The following is a 13396-nucleotide window of genomic DNA, read 5'->3' as shown; positions in this document are numbered from 1 at the left end:
GAGAGTGAGCTTGAGCTAGCCATGGGGCTTAAATAGAATCCCCCCACGAAATAGAGCCATTATACCCCATCACTGGGCACAACACGGGGTGACTGGACGCTCCGGTCATATTGACCGGACGCTAGACTTCAGTGTTCGATCATGCGATGCATGCCATGTGTCCCCTCTCTTCAAATGTTGATCGCCCGATCTCAACGGTCAAGTGATGACCGGACACAACAGCTCAAAGTGACCGGACGCTGAACCCCAGCGTCCGGTCATTTCCAGTAAGCATCCAGAGAATACTTTTCACGACCGGACGTGTCCGGTCATGCTCGACCAGACACACGGCGACTCCCCTATGCGCTGCCATGTCAGTAGGACCAGATGTGACCTTACAGCGTCCGGTCACTAAGTGACCCAGCATCCGGTCATAGACCGACGCTAGCGTCTTGATGCTTCACCTGACCAGATGCATCGGTCCTACCAAGACCAGTGTCTGGTCACTTACAGTGACCTTCGTCTTTTCTGTCTAGGGCACCGATGGCACATGTGCCAACCACCAAGTGTATCACCTTGTGCACAAGTGTGTTAGCATATTTTCACAAACATTTTTAAGGGTGTTAGGACTCCACTAGATCCTAAATGCATATACACTGAGTTAGAGCATCTAGTGGCACTTTGACAACCGCATTTCGATACGAGTTTCACCCCTCTTAATAGTATGGCTATCAATCCTAAATGTGATCACACTCACTAAGTGTCTCGATCACCAAAACAAAATGGCTCCTACCATTTATACCTTTGCCTTAAGCCTTTTGTTTTTCTCTTTCTTCTTTTCAAGTCCAATCACTTGATCATCACCATGGCATCGCCATCATCATGTCATGATCTTCATTTGCTTCACCACTTGGAATGTGCTACCTATCTCATGATCACTTGATAAAATAGGTTAGCACTTTGGGTTTCATCAATTCACCAAAACCAAACTAGAGCTTTCAATCTCCCCCTTTTTGGTAATTGATGACAACCCTTTCACAAAGATATGAATTGAAATTCAATTGAATCCATGTTGCTTACCAAGCATATTTACTATGTGTAAAATGATATGGACAAGTTTCATGAACTCCAAATGGTAGCAATTGCTCCCCCTACATGTGTGCTAAGAGTTTGGATTGTAGCTTGCACATATGCTTAAATAGGAAATATAGGAGACAATGTCTACCAAATGATGCTAAGGTATAAAAGATGGACCTTTGAAGCGTGATACCAATCGAAGTGCACCATTATATCATCCTTAGCACCATGGTTAGCTTGATACCACTTGGAAACACTTGGAAATGAAATCACTAGATAATCTATGCATGCTAGATTTTCATTTCATTGTTCAAACCTATAACTAGCATACACCAAACAAGCATGAATATTGAAATTTAAAACTTGTGCCATGCAAGCAAACATATGAAATGCACATTCAAATGCACCATACAAGTTCATGAGCTTCCTCCCCCTACTAGTGTGCTCAAAATTTTAATTGATCCCCTTTCTTTGTCATATTTCTCCCCCTTCCTTTGTCATATTTCTCCCCCTATGTCAAATTCTCCCCCTTTGTTGTCTTTTTACTATCTTTGTACACGACTTCTCCCCCTTTGTCATCAATGACTATAAAGGTTCAAAATGTAGATAGGTTGAGAATGTCAATGTTAATCAATGGGATGAGGATCATTTTCACAAATTTGGTTCAATCTAGATCATTTGCCAAAGATATTTAACTCGGTTTGATCCAAGGACAAGCTTCTTCACACCTTCAAATAAGGGTTATCTTGTACCATGTTGAGTTAAACACTTAGAGCTCATTTTCTAGATCAAACACTAGGTTTACAAGCCCACAAACATGTCATATGCTACCACTAGATCAAGTCAAGCATAGAAGCAATAGTGGTACCACACAATCATCAAATTCATTTGATTTTCATGAATGAGCCTATTAAATGCAAAAGATGTCTAGATGCACTAAACATGTCCTTATCAAGGATGTATGCCATGCCAATCATCTTTTACCTTGGATTGCTCAAAGGAGAGTGAAAGGTCCTAATGGCTAGAGGGGGGTGAATAGCCTATTAAAAATCTACAACAACACTTAACAAAATGGTTAGATAGTTATGAGGTGAAGCAAGTGTTGCGCTAGCCTACTAAAAATGCAAGCCACCTACCACAATTTTAGTTTCTATTGTCTTAACCACACAATAGCTATGGCATTACACTAAATTAGTGTGCTCTCAAAGACTAACTAAAGAGCCACACTAACCAAACCAACAAGCTCTCACAACTAGCTACACTAAAGAGCTTGATAACTAGTTTGCGGTAATGTAAAGAGTGAGAGCAAGATAGTTATACTACTGTGTCGAGGAGTGAACCAATCAATCACAAGAATCAATATCAATGAAGACCAATCACCTCGGAATCAAATGATGATCACAATGATTTTTTACCGAGGTTCACTTGCTTGCCAGCAAGCTACTCCTCGTTGTGGCGATTCACTCACTTAGAGGTTCATGAGCTAATTGGCATCACATGCAAAACCCTCAATAGGGTGCCGCACAACCAACACAAGATGAGGATCACACAAGCCACAAGCAATCCACTAGAGTATCTTTTGGCTCTCCATTGGGGAAAGGTCAAGAACCCCTCACAATCACCACGATCAGAGCCGGAGACAATCACCACCCTCCGCTCAACGATCCTCGTTGCTCCAAGCCGTCTAAGTGGTGGCAACCACCAAGAGTAACAAGCGAATCCCGCAGCGAAACACAAACACCAAGTGCCTCTAGATGCAAACACTTAAGTAATGCACTTGGATTCTCTCCCAATCTGACAAAGATGATGAATCAATGATGGAGATGAATGGGAGGGCTTTGGCTAAGCTCACAAGGTTGCTATGTCAATGTAAATGGCCATGAGAGTGAGCTTGAGCCAGCCATGGGGCTTAAATAGAAGCCTCTAGGAAATAGAGCCGTTGTACCCCTTCACTGGGCATAACACGGCATGACCGGACGCTGGACCTCAGCGTCCAGTCATGCGATGCGTGCCACGTGTCCCCTCTCTTCAAATGTTGATCGACCGATCTCAATGGTCAAGTGATGATCGGACGTAGCAGCTCAAAGTGACCGGACATTGAACCCTAGTGTCCGATCATTTCTAGTAAGCATCTAGAGATGACTTTTCATGACCGGACGCGTTCGGTCATGCTCGACCGGACACACCCAACGTTCGGTCACACGGCGACTCCCCTATGTGCTGCCATGTCAGTAGGACCGGATGCACCCCTTTAGCGTCCGGTCAGAGACTGACGCCAGCAACTTCGTAGCTTCCACTGACCGGACGCATCGGTCCTACCGAGACCAGCGTCCGGTCACTTACAGTGTGACCTCCGTCTTTTCTGTCTAGGGCGCCGGTGAAATCTCTTACCCTTGCTCAAATGTGCCAATCACCAAGTGTATCACCTTGTGCACATGTGTTAGCATATTTTCTCAAACATTTTCAAGGGTGTTAGCACTCCACTAGATCCTAAATGCATATGCAATGAGTTAGAGTATCTAGTGGCACTTTGATAACCGCATTTTGATATGAGTTTCACCCCTCTTAATAGTACAGCTATCGATCCTAAATGTGATTACACACACTAAGTGTCTTGATCACCAAAACAAAATGGCTTGGTGAATATATCGGCAAGTTGATCTTCGGTGCCAACACTCTCAATGCAAATGTCCCCTTTTTGTTAGTGATCTCTTATGAAATGGTGGCGGACATCAATGTGCTTTGTTCTTGCATGTTGAACTAGATTGTTGGTCAACTTGATTGCACTCTCATTGTCACATAGCAATGGCACTTTCTTGAACTTGATTCCAAAGTCACTCAAAGTGGCCTTCATCCAAAGTATTTGTGCACAACAACTACCGACGGATATGTATTCGGCTTTGGCGGTTGATAATGAAACACTATTTTGCTTCTTTGATGTCCATGAAATAAGTGATCTTCCTAATAATTGACATGTGCCCGAGGTGCTCTTCCTTTCAACCTTGCATTCCACATAATCTGAGTCGGAGTAACCAACTAGCTCAAACTTTGCTCCTTTGGGATACCACAAACCAATATTTTGTGTATGCTTCAAGTACCTCAATATTCTCTTTGTAGCCTTCAAATGACTTTCTCTTGGTGAGGCTTGAAATCTTGCACACATGCATACACTAAATATGACATCCGGCCTTGATGCGGTCACATAAAGTAGGCTTCCAATCATAGACTGATACAATTTTTGATCCACCATATTGCCACTTGCATCACTATCCAAGTTGCCATTTGTTCCCATTGGTGTGCTAATAGCTTTGCTATCACTCATGCCAAACTTCTTGATCATGTCCTTGATATACTTGCCTTGACTCACAAATGTACCATTCTTCAATTGTTTGATTTGAAGACCAAGGAAGTAACTTAAATCTCCAATCATGGACATCTCAAACTCATTAGCCATCATCTTTCCAAACTCATCACAAAAGTCTTGATTGGTTGATCCAAATATGATGTTATCAACATAGATTTGCAATACAAATAGATCTTTTCCAATCTTCTTGATAAAAAGAGTGGTGTCAACCTTGCCCATCATGAACCCTTTAGAGAGTAGGAAGTCCCTCAATCTCTCATACCATGCTCTAGGTGCTTGCTTCAAGCCATACAATGCCTTCTTCAACTTATACACATGGTCGGGCTTCTTATCATCTTCAAAACCAGGAGGTTGCTCAATATATACTTCTTCATTGATGTAACCATTGAGAAATGCACTCTTAACATCCATTTGATAGAGCTTGATGTTGTGGGTACAAGCATAGGCTAGCAAGATTCTAATTGCTTCCAATCTAGCAATCAGGGCATATGTTTCTCTAAAGTCAAGACCTTCAACTTGTGTATAGCCTTGTGCTACCAATCTTGCTTTGTTCCTTACTACTATCCCATCTTGATCTTGCTTGTTTCTAAAGACCCATTTGGTTCCAATCACATTGTGTCCCTTTGGTCTCTCTACTAATTCCCATACTTGATTTCTTGTGAAGTTATTCAATTCTTCATGCATAGCATTCACCCAATCAACATCTTTCAATGCTTCATCTATCTTCTTTGGTTCAATGGATGACACAAATGAGAAGTGCTCACAAAATGAAGCCAATCTTGATCTAGTTTGCACACCTCTTAAAATATCACCAATGATAGTGTCCAATGGAAGATCCCTTGTAACATTGGTTGGTTGGAGGATTGAAACTTGATTGCTTGCACTTGCATGATCATTAGGTTGAGATAATGTACTAGCCACTTGATCTTGTTCATTATCATGAGAGCCACTTGTACTAGCTTGATTTGTATCATCTTGCACATTTAAGTTAGAGAGCACTTGTACTTGATCATCTTCATCATCATTCACTTGCCTAGGTCTCAATTCACCAACATCCATGTTCTTCATGGTATTTGAAAGTTGAATGCCTCTAACATCTTCCAAGTTCTCATTCTCTACTTGTGAACCCTTGGTTTCATCAAATTCAACATCATGAACTTCCTCAAGAGTGCCACTATCCAAATTCCAAACTATATATGCTTTGCTTGAGGTGGAATAACCAAGTAGGAATCATTCATCACATTTCTTATCAAACTTGTCCAATCTAGTGCCTTTCTTAAAGATATAGCATTTGCAACCAAAGATCCAAAAACATGCAATGTTGGGCTTTCTACCATTCAAGAGCTCATATGGTGTCTTCTCTTTCCATGGATTATAATAGAGGTGGTTGCTACAATAGCAAGCCATATTGATAGCTTCGGCCCAAAAAGATTGACTCACATTGTACTCACTAAGCATAGACCTTGCCATATCAATAAGTGTTCTATTCTTCCTCTCAATAAGGCCATTTGATTATAGAGTGTACTTGGATGAGAATTGATGTCTAATTCCAAATTCATCACACAACTCATCAATTCTAGTGTTCTTGAACTCACTACCATTGTCACTTCTAACTCTCTTGATGGTTGTTTCAAACTCATTGTGAATGCCTTTGACAAATGATTTGAATGTTGCAAACACATCACTTTTGTCCACTAGAAAGAATACCCATATGTATCTAGTGTAATCATCCACTATCACAAAGCCATATTTGTTACCACCGATGCTAGTGTATTGTGTTGGTCCAAATAAGTCCATGTGTAATAACTCAAATGCTTTACTAGTGCTCATCATGCTTTTCTTAGGATGGGTGTTTTCAACTTGTTTGCCGGCTTGACAAGAGCTACAAAGCTTATCCTTTTCAAACACAATATCTTTCAAGCCTCTAACCAAGTCATGCTTAACCAATCTATTCAATTGTTTCATTCCAACATGACCAAGCCTTCTATGCCATAACCAACCCATGCTAGACTTAGTGAACAAGCATGTAGATAATCTAGCTTCACTAGCATTGAAATCAACCAAGTATAGATTCTCATATCTAAAGCCTTTGAAGATCAAATTAGAGCCATCTACACTTATGATCTCTACATCATCTACCCCAAATATGCATTTGAATCCAAGATCACACAATTGAGCCACGGATAGCAAGTTGAAATTCAAGCTCTCTACTAGCAACACATTGGAAATGCTCATGTCATTGGATATTGCAATCTTACCAAGCCCCTTGACCTTGCCTTTGCCATTGTCACCAAATGTGATACTATCATAACCATCATTGCCATTGGTGTTGATTGAGTTGAACATTCTTGCATCACCGGTCATGTGTTGAGTGCACCCACTATCAAGAACCCAATGTCTTCCTCCGGCTTTGTAATTGACCTACAAAAGAAGATCAATTCTTTTTAGGTACCCAAACTTGCTTGGGTCATTGAAGGTTAGTGACCAAGCTCTTTGGCACCCAAATGGCTTTCTTCTTTGAGCCCATCCATGGTTTACCAATGAACTTAGCCTTCACACCATTTGTACCTTTAGTAAGCACATAGAAAGAATCAAGCTTAATGGAGGATACATTAGCTTGTGACTTCTTGTTTATGCACTTTTGCTCTACATGACCAACTTGCTTACAACTAGTGCAAAACCAACCATTGTTCTTCACAAAACTAGTCTTGTGAGGAGCAAAGGCTGCCTTGCCTTTCTTGGGGATATAGCCCAATCCCTCTTTGTAAAACAAAGCTCTTTGGCTACCTAAGCACATAAGCAAGTGGTCCTCACCACCATAGGCCTTAGCCAAGGTGTGAGTGAGCTTATTGACCTCCTTCTTGAGGTTCTCATTCTCAACCATTAGTGAGGCATCACAAGTCAAACCATCACTACTAGATGTATCATCAATCATTATATCTCCCAACACTTGGTTTGGTGTCATAGTGTCCAAACCACTCCTCACTAGAATAGTGACTAATATGTCAAATCTTAAAGGCAAGCCTCTCAAGAACTTGTGGGAGAAGTCCTTGTCCTTCACCTCTTCTCCAAGTGCTTTGAGATCATTGACAAGCACTTGAAGCCTATGAAACATCTCTGGCACACTCTCATCCTCCTTCATCTTGAAGCTTGCAAACTTCTCTTTGAGAATATATGCCTTTGCACCCTTCACAGCTTGAGTGCCCTCAAATGATTCTTCCAACTTCTTCCAAGCCTCATGAGCCATATCAATATTCTTGATTTGCTCAAATGTTCTCTCATCAATTGCTTCATGAATGGCACTTAGAGCAATGTCATTGTTTTGGAGAAGCACTTCTTCGTCCGTGGTGGGATTCTCCGGATCACCAATCTCAATTTTGGTTTCTACCACCTTCCACACTTTTCTATTGATTGATTTGATATGTGTGGTCATCTTTGATTTCCAATACAGATAATTTGTGCCACCAAATTGAGGTGGCTTCTTGGTGTTATTGATTTGAGCCATTTTTACACCGAATGTTGTTAAGCCTTAAATCACAGTGACCTCGGCTCTCATACCACTTGAAAGGTCCTAATGGCTAGAGGGGGGTGAACAGCATAATAAAAAATTCTACAACAACACTTAGCAAACCGGTTAGACAAATATGAGGCGATGTAAGTGTTGCACTAGCCTACTAAAATTGCAAGCCATCTACCATAATTCTAGTTGACATAGTTTTTATCCACACAATAGCTATGTCACTACACTAAGTTAGTGTGCTCTCAAAGGCTAACTAAAGAGCCACACTAACCAAACTAACAAGCTCTCACAACTAGCTACACTAAAGAGCTTGACAACTAGTTTGCGCTAATGTAAAGAGAGTGAGCAAGAAGATTATACCGCCGTGTCGAGGAAGGAGCCAATCAATCACAAGAATGAATAACAATGAAGACCAATCACCTCGGAATCAAATGATGACAAAATGATTTTTTACCGAGGTTCACCTGCTTATTGGCAAGCTAATCCTCGTTGTGGCGATTCATTCACTTGGAGGTTCACGCGCTAATTGGCATCACATGCCAAACCCTCAATAGGGTGCCACACAACCAACACAAGATGAGGATCACACAAGCCATGAGCAATCTACTAGAGTACCTTTTGGCTCTCCACCGGGGAAAGGTCAAGAACCCCTCACAATCACCACGATCGGAGCTAGAGATAAATCACCAACCTCCGCTCGATGATCCTTGCTCCTCCAAGCCGTCTAGGTAGCGGCAACCACCAAGACTAACAAGCGAATCCCATAGCGAAACACGAACACCAAGTGTCTCTAGATGCAAACACTCAAGCAATGCACTTAGATTCTCTCCTAATCTCATAAAGATGATGAATCAATGATCGAGATGAATGAGAGGGCTTTGGCTAAGCTCACAAGGTTGATATGTCAATATAAATGGCCAAGAGAGTGAGCTTGAGCTAGCCATGGGGCTTAAATAGAAGCCCCCATGAAATAGAGCCGTTGTACCCCTTTACTGGGCACAACCCGGGGTGACCGGATGCTCTGGTCATATTGACCAGACGCTGGACTTCAGTGTTCGGTCACACGATGCGTGCCACGTGTCCCCTCTCTTCAAATGTCGATTGCCCGATCTCAACGGTCAAGTGATGATCAGACACAACAGATCAAAGTGACCGGACGCTGAACCCCAGCGTCTGGTCGTTTCTAGTAAGCATCCAGAGATGACTTTTCACAACCGGACGTGTCCAGTCATGCTTGATCGGACACACCCAGCGTCCGGTCACACGGTGACTCCCCTATGCGCTGCCATGTCAGCAAGACCAGACGCGACCTTCCAGCGTTCGTGTCGGTGTTTCAGACTGGGGGGTCCTCAACCAACTAGTGAATTTGTGCTGCGTGTTCCCAATCCTAGATGGTGATGCAAAGAGACACAAGGCTTATACTGGTTTAGGCAATTGGTGCCCTATGTCCAGTCTGAGAGATCGATCTTGTATTCCTTGCACTGAAGTGCTTGTAGTAGGGGGTTACAAGCTGGGTGAGAGAGGGAGCTAGTCCCAGGTCTCGGCGTGGAGTGATGCGGGCTACTTGAGACGTTGCTCTCCGGTGGCCTGGGTGTATGCGTGTTGTAGGGTGTTGTTTTTGTGAGTGCCTATGTCCTCTCTAGAAATGGCCCAAGTCCTTTCCTTTTATAGTTGAAGGGAGGACAAGGGTAGTACGTGTGCTAACTATACGGCGTCGTGCGAATGGAGGCGGCATGTCCGAGCCCTATAGCCTTTTCCTATGGCGGCGTGGTCGTCGGAGTGGTCCATCCTTGAAGCACTGGGGCGACGTGCTAGTCACATCCAATCCTATACATCATGGGAGCTCTAGGGCTGCCTCGATTGCCGTGGATTGACTATGCACGAGGCTGAGGCTCGGTTGGTGCCGAGGCTGAACCATGGTGGGGGTCTCGGTAGACGTGAATCTTGAGATGGCCGAGGCCCTGACGTAGAGTGTCGAGGCCCAGAGGGAGCGGTCGATCTGGTACGCTGGTTCGGAGGCAATGATGGCCCGGGCCAGACTTCCCATGCCGCGCTATCTTTGGGGCGTGTGTTACGGGGCACAGCATAGCACCAGCCCTGATTGTGGGCACAGTACTAGAACACAGTGGCCGGTAATCCCTGCGCGTGCCTTGTCTTAGCCGGTATGGCATTGATGCGACCTCTTGTCCCATCGGCCACTCCGTGGTGTCGAGCCATCGTTCGGCTGAGATTACGGGAGTGGTTGATGCATTAATGGGACGCGACATGCTGTCGGGAAGGCTAGTCGAGGCGGGAGAGATGGGTTATTGACAAGCCAGCCTTGAGCGATACGGAGAATAGCTGTCCTATTCGAGGCTGTACGCACAGGGCCTCGGGCGAGACGGAGATTGGGATCCTTGCCGAGGCCTCTCGCGAGAGGCCTCGCGCGAGGCGGAGATTTTGTCAGGGTGTCGAGACCTCCCGTGCGAGGCCTCAGGCGAGGCGGAGAGCCGGTGGGTCTCGATGGGGCTGGTGATGAAAACATGGCTTACCTTCTGGCTTTGTTGTTGACAGGATTTAAGTGACTCTTTTGGTGGACGCTTGGGGTACCCCATTTTATGATACCCGACAGTAGCCTTCGAGCCTTAGGGGGGGTGCGTGCACTCTCCCTAAGGGTTTGTCGAGACTCGGATTGCAGCTGCTCCTATAGGGATTGTGTCTCACTTCTTGAGGTTTCGGTGGGTGCGCGCGAGCGCACCGACCGGGTGTAGCCCTGAGGCCCTAGAGGAGTGGATTTTACTCCTCTAGGGGCTTTTTTCATGTTTGAGTGAGGAGTTTTTATCGTATTTGCTGAGCCCACAAGTGCGAGTTCGGGTCACGGGGTTTCGACGAGGTTGCAGGGAGAGCCCCTAAGCCTCTGCACCAAGCAAGAGGGCGATCAAGGGTGCCCCTGACTTTTTGCATGACCCTCATGCTTCCTTTTCGCTCAGAAGGAGGGGTGGAATGTGCCAGGCTACCCTCGGTGGGCACGAGCAGTGGCACTTCTGGTGAGCTGTTATCGGGTAAGTCCGAGTGGAGGCCTATGCCCCGTTCGCTAGGGGATGGCTAGTGGTCCAAAGACGCACTCCAAGGGTACCAAAGGGTTTCTCTAGTGGGTGCCAAGGCCATTCGCTGGGCCCCAGTGGCTCGGTGCCTCCCTACGGTGGGATCCCATTCAGAGACCTCCCTGCCAGTCTTAGACACAACTTAGGATGCCCCGAGTGATTGTTTGCTCAGGCCTTGGCCATACATGGGCTCGCCCATAGTCGTCCCTGACTCTGTTGCCCTGGGGCGGCTATCGAAACCTCAGGGGGCCCAGCCTTCGAACCCCTAGACCGTAACGGGCTCAATGCCCTTTATCGTGTTTGTAGCAAAACTTCTAGCGTGGGCTTAGGTCGTTTGTCTTTGTCTTGGGTGCAGGAGGAGCCCCCGAGCCTCCGCCCAGAGCGAGAGGACGATCAGGGGCCCCCTGGCTTTTTTGTTCGACCCTCACATATCCTTTTTGTTCAGACGAAGGGGTTGTTTTGCCAAGCCCATTCGGGTGCGAGCCTGGGCCGCTAGGTCTTGGCAAGGTTGTAGAAAGAGCCCCCTAGCCTCTGCACAGAGCGAGAGGGCCGTCGGGAGTTCCCCTAGCTTTTTGTACGCCCCTCGCGTGTGAGGGTTTGTTTGCCGAGGCCCCTTTGGGTGTGAGCCTAGGTTGTAGGGTCTCGGCATATCTGCAGGAAGGGCTCCCTAGCCTCTACATGGAGTGAGATGGCCGTCAGGAGCTCCCCTAGCTTTTTGTGTGACCCTCGCGCTTCCTTTTCGCTCGGAAGGAGGGGTTGTTTTGCTGAGCCCCCTCAAGTGCGAGCCGGGGTCGCTAGGTCTCGGCAAGGTTGCAGGAAGAGCCCCCTAGCCTCTGCACGGAGCAAGAGGTCCATCAGGGGTTCCCCAGGCTTTTTGTACGACCCTCACGCTTCCTTTTTGCTCAGAAGGAGGGGTGGAATGTGCCAGGCCACCCTCGGTGGGCACGAGCGTTGGCACTTCCGGTGAGTTGTTATCAGGTAAGTCCGAGTGGAGGCCCGTGCCCCATTTGCTAGGGGACGGCTAGTGGTCCAGAGACGCACACCAAGGGTACCAGAGGGTTTCTCTAGTGGGTGCCGAGGCCGTTCGCTAGGCCTCGGTGGCTCGGCACCTCCCTACGGTGGGATCCCATTCGGAGACCTCCCTACCGGTCTCGGACACGACTTAGGGCATCCCAAGCATTTCGCTTACTTGGGCCTTGGCCTCGTGTGGGCTCGCCCATAGTCATCCCTGACTCTATTGTCCTGGGGCAGCTATCGAAACCCCTAGGGGCCCAGCCTTCGAACCCCTAGACCGTAATAGGCTCAGAGCCCGGTTTCTTCATCTGAAAGGAATAGGGCGGGGGGGGGGGGATATCTCCTCCATCAGCTCGGCAACGTCTGGCACGCCTTTTGAGGCGGTTTTCTGGGGAGACGGAACGATGCCTGCTGCCGCAGCGGTCGGGCGCGACGTGGTGGATGGGACATAACTATTCCTGTAATTAATGAGAAAAAGGTGGGCATGTGGGCGGTAAAATTAGATCGAGGTTAACCGCACTGGATCTAGGGGAAACTTCCCCGATTTCATCGCCCATCCATTTCGCCTTTACCCTATATAAATACGCAACGAGCCTCGCCCCTCCTTACCTTACCTTTCCTGCGTTAGTTCTGCCCCCATCGAGCCGTCGCTAGAGCAGCGGGCGATAGGAAGAAGAAGGGAGAAGGGCAAGCCAGAGAGAGAGAGAGACTCACCGCCGCATCCGAACCCTCCACCGCACTCATGGCTGGCGACATCATTGTCATCGAGGTAGACCCTTGGGATCCATTAGATGTCACCGTGGAGATGCTCCAGTCGCTCATCGACGGTGGACTCCTTTGTCCAGTGACAGACCCCAATAGGCTGGAGTGGATCGCTCCATCAGGCGAGCTGGAGCCGAGGCCTCATGACGGCTACGTTGTGAGCTTTGTCTCCTTTCATGAGCGTGGCCTTGGCGTTCCGGTGGATCGGTTCATGCGGGCGCTCCCACACTACTATGGCGTGGAGCTCCACAACTTCAACCCCAACTCCATCGCACAGGTGGCCATCTTCATCACTGTCTGCGAGGGGTACTTGGGGATTGCTCCCCATTGGGAGTTGTGGCTCCATCTATTCCGCGCGAGGCACACCACTAAGCCAATGGGCATGTCGGGCACGAGGAAAGCGGTGAGGGCCGGCGGCTGCACTCTCCAAGTGCGTCAGGACCACCAGCACCTCTACATCTCGGCCCAGCTCGCGTCATCCAATCGTCGATGGTACATGAGCTAGTTCTATCTTCGCAACGATGATGGAGGACTTACCCCTACACTGGGTGGATTGTGGGGAGCGGCCAGAGAGGTGGAAGTACGGCGTCCTAAGGG

At 46.9% G+C, this 13396-nt stretch overlaps 1 protein-coding gene across 1 annotated transcript in view; it reads left to right on the top strand.

Moving 5' to 3' along the window:
* Positions 1–13396, top strand: part of LOC136491823 (uncharacterized) — a 29698-nt gene that overhangs the window by 15588 nt on the left and 714 nt on the right. The window lies entirely within an intron of this gene.

The sequence above is a fragment of the Miscanthus floridulus genome, chromosome 11, assembly GCF_019320115.1.
Source record: "Miscanthus floridulus cultivar M001 chromosome 11, ASM1932011v1, whole genome shotgun sequence".
NCBI classification, from domain to species: domain Eukaryota; kingdom Viridiplantae; phylum Streptophyta; class Magnoliopsida; order Poales; family Poaceae; genus Miscanthus; species Miscanthus floridulus.
Note: the sequence above shows the minus strand (reverse complement) of the source record. Positions and strands in the feature narration are given on the sequence as shown.